The sequence below is a fragment of the Periplaneta americana genome, chromosome 3, assembly GCF_040183065.1.
Source record: "Periplaneta americana isolate PAMFEO1 chromosome 3, P.americana_PAMFEO1_priV1, whole genome shotgun sequence".
Lineage (NCBI taxonomy): Eukaryota > Metazoa > Arthropoda > Insecta > Blattodea > Blattidae > Periplaneta > Periplaneta americana.
Window position 1 is genome coordinate 72,185,191 of NC_091119.1, and position 15,280 is coordinate 72,200,470.

A 15,280-nucleotide genomic window follows, 5' to 3' on the forward strand; every position below is an offset into this window, starting at 1 on the left:
AGTACATGAACTAATTTCTGCTCAAATAGCCGTTATTTACACACATTAATTCATTCACTCACAGTTTTCTGTCAAAGGGCAGGTCTATTGCTGCAAATCCAGCATTCTTAAATCTTTCCTATTTTCTTCTTTCCTCTTAGTCTCCGCTTTCGAACCTGTATCTTAATGTCGTCTATCACCTGATATCTTCTTCTGCTCCGAACTTTTCTCCCGTTTACCGTTTCTTTCAGTGCATCCTTCGATAGGCAGTTTCTTCCCAGTCAGTGACCCAACCAATTCCTTGTTATCTTCCTTATCAGTTTCAGCATTATTCTTTCTTCACCCACTCTTTCCAACAGAGCAACATTTCTTATTCTGTCTGTCCATTTCACACGCTCCATTTTTCTCCATATCCACATTTCAAATGCTTCTAGTCGCATCTCTTCACTTCGTCCTAATGTAGGTACATGTTTCTGTCCCATACAATGCCATACTCCACACAAAGCACTTCACTATTATCTGCCTTAGAAAACTTCTTTACACGACATTTTGCTTCCGAAGAACTTACTTATAGCTTTAAAAGAAAACCGGAGGTTCATTGCCGTCCTCACATAAGCCCGCCATCGGTCCCTATCCTGAGCAAGATTAATCCAGTCCCTAACATCATATCCCACCTTCCTTAAATCCATTTTAATATTATCCCCCCATCTACGTCTCGGCCTCCCCAAAGGTTTTATTCCCTCCGATCTCCCAACTCTATATGCATTTCTGGATTCCCCCATACGTGCTACAGCTTCCGAAGAACTAACATTTTAAATTGTTTTATTGTGTATCCAACGCGACTGTCATTGTTGTCTTCGTTACTATTCTTTAAATCATAATCAACTGTACATAATATTTAGTTGAACTTATCATGAACAGTTGGCATTGAATCAAACAGTAACACATGAGCCCAATATTTGATTTCAATTAGAAATTATTTTCACAGAAATATTATTTCATATTAGTAATGGAAAAAATATTGAATGCAATACGACACTTAGCCTAATAGATTTTATTCACCCGTGGAAATTACCTCCTGAGGTATAGGAGATAAACTTTCCACTCTTATATAAAATATTACTTAAGTCTCTTATCACATATTTCAAGTTTGTGCTGACTTTTATATTTTTAATTCGTTAATTCCAAACTTTAATTAGATCTAAAGTATCTAGATACGTATTACTTTGTCAAAATAAGGGACAGACAAACTCCGGGCGCGAGGTAGCCATGGCTACTAAACATTTTTTGTGACGCCTGAATTATTTATTTAACTGACATCTTTTTTAAGATTTCGGTTTCTTTTATGTCACTATGACTAATACATAATGTTAACAAAAGTGGTTGTAGAAAAAATTCTAATGTGGTTTTTAAATTAATATCATTACATTTGTTGCGCATCTTAAATAATGTCCTACAAAGCTTCACAACGTCTTTGAGAGCGTGTGTTTGCATTGCATAGGTATTTAATATTGTTTAATCAATTTCAGTAAATGTATATTTATCTTATCTCGAATGGTTTTCTCATTGCATGTATGGACAAAATGTGGTGGCTCCTGAAAATAAAGGGACTGGCTCCTGATTCTTTTTCTCTATTCCCAGTAAAAAATATTTATACTGCATATAAGCTGGCTTTCACATAAGTAATTTATAAAAATCCCAGTGGTATTTTGTATATGAGTGCAATTCCTATTGCTCACCGACTTATACACACAGCACACGAATAAACAGGTGTAAACACAGAATACCGGAACGTACGGGAAGACTGCTCAACTGCATTGTGAACTGTTGACAGTACCAAGCGAAGCTAATATGATCGATGTACACCTAACTTGTAGTCTATTCAAAGTAACCAAACGCAGGACTTTGGTGATGATTAGGCAGTGCATTTTCGTTCCCAAACAATTAGGGAAGTTATCGGTTAGAATATCCTGGAGTTTCAGGGTTCAAACTCTAATCTTAAATGCTTATGTGAGGACGCTACGAAAGGTAAAACCTATTTCGGTAAATAATAATAATAATAATAATAATAATAATAATAATAATAATAATGGAGTATGAAACTGTAAGTGGGATTGCTACTAAATTGGGATGGTCTGTCCAGCTACTTTTTAACCAAATAAACGCATTAACATTGCGAAACTAGCACTCTACAAAATATTAGTGCTACATATGACAGGAAATATAATTAAATCGATGACAATACTGAACTATTGTAGTATATATAATAGTCTATATATTATAGAATATAATAGTAAATATGATACACATTAAATGTATATACTCTATAAATACAATTTAATTTATTGGTCTGACCCAATATTTTGGGTTTGCCCTGCGACACAGAATAGCTCACAATAAAATTTAAAATGCAAAATTATATAAACAGGTTTTAAACAAGAGAGATTAAGACATAAGAAAAAAATAGGACCTAGTATAATTTAAATTGAGTGTACACCATAAAGATGCTGGCGAAATATCGCTACAGAAAATTTTATTATGGTGGTGACGATGGCATCTTGAAGATCTCTCTTCAGCTTGTATTTTTCCCTCCACTTTACAAAGATTTTCGGAATGGTGTCTCTCGCTCCGAAGAAGAGACCGGTAACTGTGATTTTTTCAATGTTGTATTTCGCTGATAGGTACTGAATCGTGGGCTCGTAGATTTCTTTTTCTCTTCGTTCACTTCAGATGGTTGAGTGGCTGAGATTTCAAATCTGATCGTAGGATCAATTATTTCGGCTGTCTGTTTATTCCTATTTATAGCCATGATATCGATCTTACGATTGCTCCCACCATCAGCAATACAATGAACTTCCTCGTGAACGTCTAGATTTTTGGATCGAAGTGCATCTGCGATCATAGAACGTATGGTGTTGTGACGTTTTATTCTGAGTACTTCTCCCTGTTGGCAACTCCCAAGCACATGTGGTAACGTTTCATACTCACTGCAGTGCATACAGTGGGTTGTGCCTATATACAATTAATTCATTTAACAAAATTAGCTCCGTTACGGTAAACAAAAATATATATTCTGAGATTATGAAATTCATATTTTTTACCATAACTGTCAGTAAAAAATTTGTTGAAGCTAAGAAAATGTTCTTCCTACGTCACAAGACGTTCAGTGACACAATTGTAATAACAAAAATCAATATACAAATTAACAATATTTAGATTTTACACAATATAGGTAGGCCTATACAAAATACAGATCAAAATGAAATACACTATAACATAAATTGTTAATTAATATTTGAGGAGAAAAATTCGCTCCGGCGCCGGGGATCGAACCCGGGTCCTTGGTTCTATGTACCAAGCACTCTGACCACTGAGCTACGCCGAATTCAATCCACAGTACCGGACCGAACCCTCCTCCTCCAATGTTTCCCTTTGTGGCCTGACTCCAAGTTAGGCATATATGTTGACGTATATGTCCAATGTCGACTGCCGTTATATAGGAGCGCACTCAGCAGAGTGACTTGTTTGACCGGGATTCCGCAGTTACGTGCACAGTAATCTGTACAAATATATGCATTGCAGCTATGAGAATATTATAGATTTATTAATTTATCCTACAGAAGAATATCTGTAATATTGACAATGAATTCGGCGAAGCTCAGTGGTCAGAGTGCTTGGTACGTAGAACCAAGGACCCGGGTTCGATCCCCGGCGTCGGAGTGAATTTTTCTCCTCAAATATTAATTGTCAATATTACAGATATTCTTCTGTAGGATAAATTAATAAATCTATAATATAAATTGTTAAATTAAAATAATATTAACACGAAAGTCTGAATGAAAATGCAACTTAGTATTCGAATCAGATCACAATGTAGTCGTAACTTTGTGTGATATTATGATTCATAGTCTATGCGTACCTGCTTACAATACTACTCTGTTTATGCATCCATGGCTATCGAGCCACGTTTTGTATCGACGTGACGTAATAGATGTACCAGAAGAAACTACTCGATCCGCTGTACGTTTGGGAACAAAACTGCGCTGCCTGGTGATGATATAGCATTCCCTGAGGTATCCTAGTTGACGGCTTTCTGGAAAAGTGTTGCGGCCATCTATTACTGGATGTTAAATTTTCTCCAGCGGTTTATTATTATTATTATTATTATTATTATTCAAATACTACTACTAGTGCTAATATTGCTGCTGCTGCTGCTTTAGCTTCAGAAAAGTATGATCAGAAGGTAAAATTAATTTATTATTTCATATCATGTAAAGTCGTAGTTGTATTTCATTGTCAATTTAATATTAAGCGGTTTCCCAATGATTGTGCATAGCTTTCTCACCGTCAGTTTTATTACTGCAGGTTGAAACGTCAAGTTTTGTTGCTTGTCTTTTCCGTCTACCTTACGAGGTAGAAGTTATTATACTAGTATTTACTCGCGTAACCTATTCTCCCATTGAAAGACAAAAAATTGAACAAGTAAATTACGCGATAACTACAAAATACCAGGAATAAACTGGTCATAAAACATCAAACAATTCATCTACTAATCAAATTAATGTTCGATTAAATAAACATATATTTCATCTACGAGAAATAATGGACAGTTTTGTGACTTCTCTTTGTATCGCTGTGTGTATTGCCGGTAGACTGATTTTGATTAACCTCGAATTATACGATTATGGTGTTAAACTCAGCGCGTAAAATATTCGTATCAAAATTAACTTATTAATTACGAGTATGTAAAGAATATAAACATATATTTTTCTATGCTTCATTACTTTCATCACACAACAAATCCAGATCATCTTCCGTGTCGTCAGAGGAATCATTGGCGCTTTTTATCACAGAAGGGATTTCCAAACGTATTTCCACGATACTAGGACTCTTCGCAAAAGATGCTGTTCGAGGGAAAAGAGGTCCAATTTGTTCACAGTCACAGAACTTTACTGAATATCAAGGTCACTAAAAGAAAGTCATGGCGTAAAGCGTTATCCAATCATAGCGATGCCCGCTCGCAGTGCTACCTATAATTAAGAGTGCAAATATCATGTTTTTACAATAGCCTACATGTTGTTAAATTATAAAGAAAACCAAACATTTCTCATTTACAAATATAATGAAAATCGGAGCTGACTACCTCATTCTTTGTTTTACTCCAAACTGCCAACTGCACTGTGGCATTTCTTTCTGGCAATCTTAAGGAGGATTAAACACTATTTCTTTTCTCTCTTTCGCGCATGGTTCCTGAAATTGCTGCTAACTCTGCACAATCCAAGTAAAATTCTGACAGATCGGATTCGATCATGACAATAGCCTACCCAGCTTAAAATAACAACGCAGCTGAATACTGCAGGGGCATGTCCCATCTGTTAGTGTTAAAATATTCTCGCTGTGAAAGGTAGAATACATCCTTGCCCGCACTGGGTATAGGTACTAGGTACCCGTCTCGGGATACGTAGTGATAACAATTTCAGCATTTCACATTCTTACTGTAAAAACACACAGCCACAGCCGAATGTTAATGTTTTACTGTTATCAGTAGCTGGGCCATGAATTAATGCAACATGTGTGACCATAGTCATAGCTTTCATTGGCACGCGTGCTATAATAAGGCGATTATGAACGATATTCGATGTAGTAACAACCTGTTTATAATGCTAGGATGGCATAAACATATATTATATAGGAGAGAAGTTATTAATTTTGTCTAAATGCACCACTGTAAAGGAGCAGTTTCTCTTATAGAAACTAATCAGACTTTGTAGAAATATATGCTACCTGTAACTTCTGTATAAACTTTTATAAAAATCTGTTGGATATGAGAGAAGTTGTTAATTTTGTTTAAATGCACCCCCTATAAAGGGGCACTTCCTCTTATGGAACCGTAAATATAGTTTGTACACAAAAAAAAATATATGCTACCTGTAATCCGTACAATTTTTCATAAAAATATGTTACAAAGCAGAGAAGTTGTTAATTCTGTCTAAATGCCCCAGCTACTGTATAAAGAAGTAGTTTTTCTTGTGCAAACGTAATCAGAGTTTGTAAACAAAAAATAAGTGCCACTTGAAAGGCTTGTACAAAGATTCATAACAATCCGTTATAATGCAGAGAAGTTATTAATTTCGTCCAGCTACTAGATTTACGTTCTGATTCACGGTGCGTCTGTTAAGGTAAGATCAAAATGTGTCCAGTGTATTTTTAACCTGATGTTCCATGTCATGTGAATAATTTTGCAGGCCTAAAATATTCACGTAGTGATTAAAAACTTCCTCTTTCCATGAGTCTTTCCTTCTGTTAAGTCAAATACGGAACAGTTGCCGCCGCGTTACAGTGTGCCCCGCCGCTGAAAAAAATGAATTACTGATAAATGCGCAAGAACCCGCAAACTTTAAAACAAAGGTCCGACACTCTAAATTATGCTGTATTAAATGGTAAAAGAAGTGTTGTAATCGGACGTGATCGGCTATATTAAAAGTGACATTATAATTACAGAACTTCAAAAAAAAATATTTTTTTTTCAGTTGTAATATTTAAATCCTATTGTAAGAAGAAAAATACTTTACAAACTTCGAATTGAAGTTGCATTAGTAAGAACGTACCTATCTGAATAGATTTCATGTCTTACAACACAATAAATCACAAACAATTGGCTCTTTTTACCCACATACTTTACTCTCTTTCTACGATTGAACAGGAGCGAGAAGTGTTTAGAAAGAACTCATTGTTCAGATCCTTCTAAAACTACATTGCTGCTGATAAAGCAGTAAAAGCTATTCCTCACAACATTCTCCAAATGTCAAAGAACATGAATTCATATTCATTTATGCCTAACTTAACAAATCGAAATTTGATTTTTGTCCACCTGGATTGGGAAAATTGCAAACTGTACAGCAGTCCGAAGACAGGTTAGAACCTTCTGACACCAATAAGGCATCACTCATGAGGCAACTAAGCCAAGAGATAATGGGGTAGAGTGGTCAGTTCCTTTCCCCTCCATTACATACATCGCTGCCTAGCAACATATTTCACTATACAGATTTGAAAGAAAAAAAATACGCAACAATTGTTCTTCCTTTGACACATCGTTAAGTGAGTATAGTGCCTGATGTAATAGATGTATCAGCCAGATCTCGTACTCAGACATTACAACTTGAGGTAATTGACCTCAACAGAAATGACGGGCTTGGAACTCTACAGTGCACTAGCAGAAAGTAGACAGACCTACCGAAATCTTCGTGGCTTCGGTAGTCACGTTGTTGCACTTTTTGGTTCTACTTACACTTGTGAACAGTTCTTCAGGAAGTTAAATTATCAAACACTACGGGAAGTAGAATTACTGATAAATATTTAGTTTCTCTATTGCGTGTTAGTTAGAAGAAGGAGGCTTAATTTGACAAGATTGCCAGAAAGAAATGCCACAGTGCAGTTGGCAGTTTGGAGTAAAACAAAGAATGAGATAGTCAGCTCCGATTTTCATTATATTTGTAAATGAGAAATGTTTGGTTTGCTTTATAATTTAACAACATGTACGCTATTGTAAAAACATGATATTTGCACTCTTAATTATAAATTAATTTTAATAATAATAATTTCAGTGAAATTATATAACTGATCATACTGTTACATTTGTTTTCTATTATAAACTATCAAAACGAAAAGTGTATCAAATAAATCACATGAGTGATAGTGTCATAAATGCCACTGAATGTTTACAGTAAAAGCTCCGACCGCTGTAAATGACAACCCCACTCCAGTCGACCGATAGTATTTGGTTTCTGCGCACTTTGAAGTATATGTTGCCTCCTATAATGCAACCAGAGAAGTTTATTCTTAACTTTAATTTCAAGTGAAAGTGATTCCATAATGGCACCAATAGCATCTTCACTAGCCTAAAAATTAAAAGCCTGCGTTACGATGGACGAGAGATTAACGATTCATGGTAAAATTGTAATATCCCTTGTGAAAAAAGATAGGTTCTTCAACGAATTCGCAACTGGAACAACATAATATTATATGAAGTGCATTATACCAAAGAAATAAACAGGGACGTTCTTCTAGAAAGCAAGTTCTATTGATGCAAATGCAGAATGAGCTTATTGCTACAAAAATGTTTCTTTTAAGACATGTGTAGTGTGATGCTAGCGGCAGACATACTATGATACAAACTGCAAATGATAAAATATCGCTCTTTCTTGGAGAAATATTGCCAACGAAAAATTCCAGACGAGTCTACACTCCGCAAGAGCTACCTTGGTGTCTGCTACAAAGAAATCATGGAAGAAATTAAAATCGAAACAGGAGATTTCTGCATATGGATCGCTGTGGATTAGACGACGGACGTAATGGGTCGCGATATAGCCAGTATTATTGCAGGGAATATTAGACTCTGACGCACCCACCGAGCCATTTTTGACAGTCCCCAAAACCCTAGAACATACGAATCACTTCACAGCAGCCAGATTCGTTAATGATGGTTTACAGGTATTATGGCCAATGGAGTCCAAGAGCAAACGGTTTTAGTTTTGTTCTCCGATGCTGCAGAATATCATTACTAGAGCCCGGATATTTAGGCATTTATTTTGGTTAAAATGGCAGGCATATAGGCACTAAAACAGTAAAAATAGGCAGTGAAATAGGCATTATTCATGAAAACAGACAAAAAATAAACAAATACTTCATAAACTATCCCATACCGTACTCAAGTTCATTGGTTACATGTCACAACAAGATGGTTTTTTAAGTTGTCAACTGTCATAGTGAGTCGCCTGTCAGAGAGAACGTTTTTCATGGTTGAAAAATATTTTTCTACTTCTACTGAAGTGATTGAAGCAAACTTAAAACAACTTATTTCAGAAGGACTGTCTCTGCTTTCTTTCAGAGATCGGGAAAACCGACTGTGTATTGTCTTAAAAAGAGGGGTGTGAGAAGGGATTAGAGAATTCAAAGTACGCGTGACTTGTGCGGGACCTGGAGACTTGCTTTTAATACTTCCCTTATCCCTTTTCTTTCGCTGGTAAACCCCGAAGTGACCTGAGCACTGAGGGTTATACTGTTCAAATATCTTTGTTAAGTGCCATAAAAGATGGAATCGGTAGAGGAGAAAAGTTTACGACTTCTTGAAAACATATGGAGAATAAGATTCTCATCAAATATTTGTGTGAGGTGAATATATAATTTTAATTTGTACAACCGTTCTTTTTTGTTTTTTGATATAATTTATGTGCGGTAAATGGATTAAAAATATAGAAAATGTACAATAACGACGTAAAAAGGCTTAAAAAAAAAAGGCATTTAACCTTAAAATAGGCAACGGGAGCTAAAATAGGCAAAAAAAGCAAAATAAAAAATGGGCCTATCGTCCCCAAATGTGTGGAAACGTGTTTATCTCTAATAGGTCTTTCATACATACACTTAGTTAAAAAAAAGAATTTTGCCTAACATCCGGGCTTTAATCATTACAGTATGTTGAAAGCTGCATGTGCTCTCGGCGTTCTATCTGCACCTACACTTCACATGTCTCGCTCATGCTCTACAATGTGTGGCCGAAGAAATAAGCAATTTCCTTCAAGTTACTAAACTTATTACATCCACAAAAAACGTTTTTGTGAAAACTCCTCAAACAATTCAATGCTGCAAACAGCAATGTCTGATGTATCTCTGCCTTCAGACTCAGTACTTACGAGGTACGGTACTTGGATGCGAACCAAACAGAACATTTTGAATCTGTAAAGATCGTAGTTCTCGTCAGAATCTGCTCTTTCTGTGCGTGAAGCTCAAGCTGTTTTCAGGCAATCTAAAATATTGGTTGACTTGCAGAGAAGACTACAATTGTGATCTTCAGGACTTCACCTGCAGGATTCTATAGATATTATGGAACATCGGAAACAAAAACTATTTATTGTATAAGGAGAAGTTGTGATCAATGTTCTTGAAAGTACCGGGTAGTTTTTTAAGTAGATTATTTTACGACGCTTTATCAACATCTTAGGTTATTTAGCATCCGAATGCGATGTCGAAGATGTCGAAAAATCGGTTTCTTCATACAAGAACTTTTTATTGACAGACGTTTCTCATTTACACTGTGATGTACGAGTATATACTCGCATCACGATTTACACCAGAAATTATGGAGAAGTACCTCATAGTGAACTGTGCAATGAAGTAAACAAAGAGTGTGTTACTCTTTTTAAATTTCTTTAATAGTTGATAAAGAAACTTATTTTTGTATTTTATTTTAACTATGTACAGGCTTAATAGAGACTTACAACACCTTGTGCAACATTTTACATTATAAGTGTATTAGGAACAACATTTCAAATGTTCAGGAAATATTATGAAAACTGTGAAAGTGAAATTTATCAATCTATGGTTAATAATAAGAAATAACTATTCTGGAGCATTATGAAGCAATAGGAGCGATACATGAGGATGGCTGGTACGTGAAATTAGCTAATATTTTCCATTTATAATTTTATTATTAGAACCCGGATTTTATGTATGCCCAATTACTTAGTAATTAATTATTACTAATTGCTAATTACGTCTTTAGGTATTTGATATTATTACATATTTGCGTACATATTTCATTATATTTTTACATATGTACATATTCCTCATTTTGGTATTATGTAAAAATCCGAGCTCTACTCATGGCTATAATCATACTCGAAAAACTTAGAAATCCTTGTGGTTAACACCAGTTATACTAAAATCGTGCGTAGATATAACAGTGTTCTTTTAGTAAGTTGAACAGGGTATTCATAATGGAATTGACAGTGAGTCATTATGAAGTTCACATGAAAATTATACAGAAAAAATGTGCAGTGTAATGTGTGAGAAAGGACTTCGTTTGAATTATTTGATACATAGATTTTATTATATCAGGGTCGTTCCGAAAGTAATACCTCCTATTTGTTTTCATGGAAACTACAACAGATACAAAGAGCACAATAACACAGTTAAAGAAAGTAAGATTTCAGTAACATAAGTAATTTTTTACATAGTCACCACTATTTGTTATGCATTTTGCCAGCGATGAACAAGAAACTGCATGCAACACTCGTAAAAATCCGAACCAGCATAGGCAAGTCACTTTGTTACAGCTGCAATGACAGCATCCTTGTCTGGAAAATATTGCTGCCCACGTAGTCCATCTTTCATGGGCTCAAAGAGATGGAAGTCTGAAGGCGTACAGTCCGGAGTATAGTGGATGTGATGTGATAGGACAGTCTAGCCAAATTTTGCAACGTGCTCAGTGGTCGCGAAACTGGCGTGGGGCCTGGCCTTATCGCGTTGCACGCGAAAGGTTTTTCTTCTCTGGCCTGACTGGAAATTCAGGCTCCAGGGCATTCAAAAGAATCACACACCGCCTATCCCAAAAGACTGTCATTTTCCCCACTGTTGAAACGCACTACTCACGGCCTTACTGTGCTTGCATCCACTGTATTGTCTCCGTACGCCTTCAACAAACGTCGATGGATGTCAATAGGTGCACTTTGTTCGGTAGCGAGGAATTCAATAACACATCTCTGTTTCTTACGCACCTCTATGCCAGATGTCATTTTGGTAGATTGCCCTGTTGCCACTATCTATCGCAAGACAACCAAACTACCAGGACGTTAGCGTGAAGGTTCATTCTTTACTACAACGCCACTAGCATTTGGCTCAGACGTTACAGGTCAACACAAAAAAATAGGAGGCATTACTTTCGGAACGACCCTCGTAAATCCGAGTAGAGGGCAAAACTAAAAATATTCCCTGCAATCACTCGAAATCCTATAACAAAATTGTCTTCGGAATTCGTGTAAACGAATATCTACCGTGCAAATCAAGCTTTCAGGTAAAGCTCCCTGTGAAGCAGACTTGAATAAATTCTACGGAAAAACTGTTCCGAGACCGGGTATCGATCCCGAGACCTTTGGTTTAGCACACCAACGCTCTACTGACTGAGCTACCCAGGAACTTCACCCGTCACCGTCTCAATTTTTCCCTTATTATCCACATAACTCGAGTCGGTTGACAAGATGCCAAAAACCCAAATCGAATGCACACAAACTCTATGTGACTTGATTTTTTTAACGTACGTAGAGGAACGTATATATTATGCAAATCTAGCTTTCAGGTAAAACTCCCTGTGAAACAGATTTGAATAAATTCAAGGGAAAAATTGTTCCGGGGCCGGATATCGATCCCGGGAGCTCTGTCTTATCGCACCAACGTTCTACCGACTGAGCTACCTGATAGATTTGCATAATATATTTGTTAGTGTGGGTACGTTAACAGAAAAACCACAATTTCACGTTAACACCAATTATTCTTGAAAAATCGAAAATTACCAGAAAAATTTTGGTTACAGGTTTATTAATAGTATAGATTACGTTTTATCTGTCGAATGATTTTTCTTTAATCAATGGACTGTAAATGAATAGCAAAATAGAATTCATACTTCATTTCTAAGAAATGTTTCACAATAATATATTCCACTAATTTACAGTAATCTAAAACAAAATTGATTTTATAATGCATAGTAAATTAGTAGCATTTAATGCTGTCTACTTCTGCTCATTTATTCCAAAGAAGGTTCTCCTGTTTCAAGTCATTTACTTGCCTTATTTCAAGATTGCACAAAAGGTTGCATTCATTTTTTGCTCAGAAAACCGTTGTTCACAAAAAAAAATACACAAATACACAAATCAATCCTATGATATGGCCTAAATGTCAGAAGAGCCTGGTCAGTTTATCAGAAGTGTCTAACTGCAGAAAAAGTACGAAGGCAAGAATATGTCAGACATAGGTAACTGAATATTAAAAAATCCGGGACCCAGAGCCAGGATGAACCGAGTTGCTGCAGCTATAAGATTATGCATGATAATGACTGCAATTGTCTGTGAGTGGAGAGGAAGTTGTTAGTGTGTGAAGTGGAACACAATGCACGGAGGAGTAGAGTCCCACGCGTATTTCTCAGCGAGCCAAGCATGCGGGCTGCATGGCCACCAGTCCCATCACAGCGGACCGCAAGTGGTCGAGGAGCTATCTCACTTTGGCCTTGGCGGTGCAAGAAACTACAGTATATTCTTAACTGGCCCGGGTTTCGTGATCTCGCCAAATATGTATTTTCACAATTTTGGGGGACTTCAATAAGAAGCTAACTCGAATACTAAAGACAGCTTACCGGTGAATGGCCAAGAAATAGGAGATACCGATATACTCTATGAAGGTACACCAAAATTTGTTAGCTGTAATTTCAATCCTGATGTCAACAAACACACGTGTATTCAACCTTATCACTGGCAGAATGTTTACAAACAATCTTGTAACGCGGTACATAGAAGTGTTAGTAGTTTCAAAGTTGTTTTCGTTCTTACAATTCTATTTCCTCAGCTGTTTGCACAAATAAATAATGTTCTTAAAAAAACTATATAATACACATACACACACAATACGAGGCAAAACAAACGACAATGAAATGTTATTTGTGTTGGTACAGTATGTGTTCAAAGTGCATGGGTGCATGGGTGCATGGGTGGGCAACTCGTGCTCTCAAACTGTCAACACAACCTCAGTGAGACAGAAAGAATTCTCTTCTAACTGTAGTGTCTGTACGCGGTTCTTGCAAGACTTACGTTCGCTCGAATCTGCAATAAGCGGCGGTTCGTTATGAGTGAAACACAGTAAAATCCGATCAGATCGTTTCCCTTTTATTGATGACTGGGAAAAAGATACATTTTTGTTAAGGAAGGTATATCTATGTGTCTTATATTATGTTCTACTACACTTTCTTACGCAGAACATTTTAATATCATAAGGCATTTTATATTAATAGACATGGCCAGAGTCGTGTATTTATGGATATCGCGAAAATCACGACATAATAGACTTGTAATAGATTTTTGCTAATCTTCACGAAATAAGTGATTCTGATTAATAACATGCGGATAAAACAATCGCAACACATCGCGAAATATAAGCACATTCGCGAATTATTATTATTATTATTAGTATTATTATTATTATTATTGCGTCTTTTTATAGCGAATTTCATATTATGAGTTTTTTCGGATTTTTTTCACTTGGATTTGTTACATATCCAAGTAGGCTGCATTACATGGTATTCAAGGTGTTCTGATTAAATTAATGAACTCAAAAGTCGGAGAATTAAACATTTCACTAAAAATTTGAAAATGTTAATTTGAGGGCTACAAGTTTTTTTTTTTTTTTTTTTTTTTTTTTTTTTTTTTTTTTTTTTTTTTTTTTTTTTTACATATAGTTTCAATCCAACAAATATTGTCTATTGGCCATACCGCACCTTTACCGGAATCCAACGAACCTTTAATGTTAATTATTTGGAAGGTAATATTCATACTCAATAATCCAGTTCCAAAATATCCATTAATCTCCGCTAAGAGTACAAATCAATCTCCAACAATCTCCGCCGACACCAATATTAAAAAACACAAATGATAAAATTAATCTCCATAAATACCTGTCCCTGGACATGAAAGTTTTGATAAAGTAACACTGTATGGACCTGCAAGGGAGAAAGCTTTAGAAGAGCTAAAGGGAAAAATGGGATATGAACAAAGTGAGACCGATATCACATGTCAGCACGTTTTATGTGATAGTTACAGAATTGCGCGACATATGATCCACCAGCTAAGAGTATTTGTGGATATATTTAAAATTAGAGATGGGACCTCGATACTCGTGATACTCGATACCTACGATACTCAGTAGTATCGAAGCAGTTAGTATCGAAGTTAGTATTCGATAACTTTTCGATACTTTCAATTTCTGCATTTCAAATTATATTCAATCCTAAATCCAAGAATGTCAGCACGTAGTGATCATGTTAAGATCCTCTCTCCAAAAGGCAAAAATCGTTGTACCTGGCACGCACATTTCCCTCAATTAGTGACTAGAAAACAGAAATATACCTGTTCTCTGTCTCATACAATGCATGTGTCGCCTCTACCCTTTTTCTATTGCCAGTAGGTTTAATTAGTGAATACTCAATAACAAAAACTGGTGGTGTGCAAAGAGTACCGGCCTTTCAGCTTACATCTGTCAACATGTCAAAACAGCTTTAGTTATAAAAAAAAACTATGTAAGCAATACGTAAATATAAAAGAAGAACAAACTGTAGATTCGTAAAACTAGTTACAGTACTTGTAATTTAAAATAAAAGCAGCGATGCGAGGGAGTGAAAACGATGGTGTGAGAAGAGACGTACTAATCTAACAGTTGTTGGGAGAAGAAGAAAAAAAGGTGCTATTCTCAATGTTTTCAAAATAAT

The 15,280-nt window shown here is 35.9% G+C and overlaps 1 protein-coding gene and 1 non-coding gene across 2 annotated transcripts in view; both read right to left on the reverse strand.

Annotated features, from left to right (window-relative positions):
• Window positions 1-15,280, reverse strand: part of N (neurogenic locus Notch protein) — a 433,061-nt gene that overhangs the window by 283,361 nt on the left and 134,420 nt on the right. The window lies entirely within an intron of this gene.
• On the reverse strand, window positions 3,292-3,364 carry TRNAY-AUA (transfer RNA tyrosine (anticodon AUA)). The gene has a single exon. It is a non-coding gene; the product is annotated as a tRNA-Tyr (tRNA).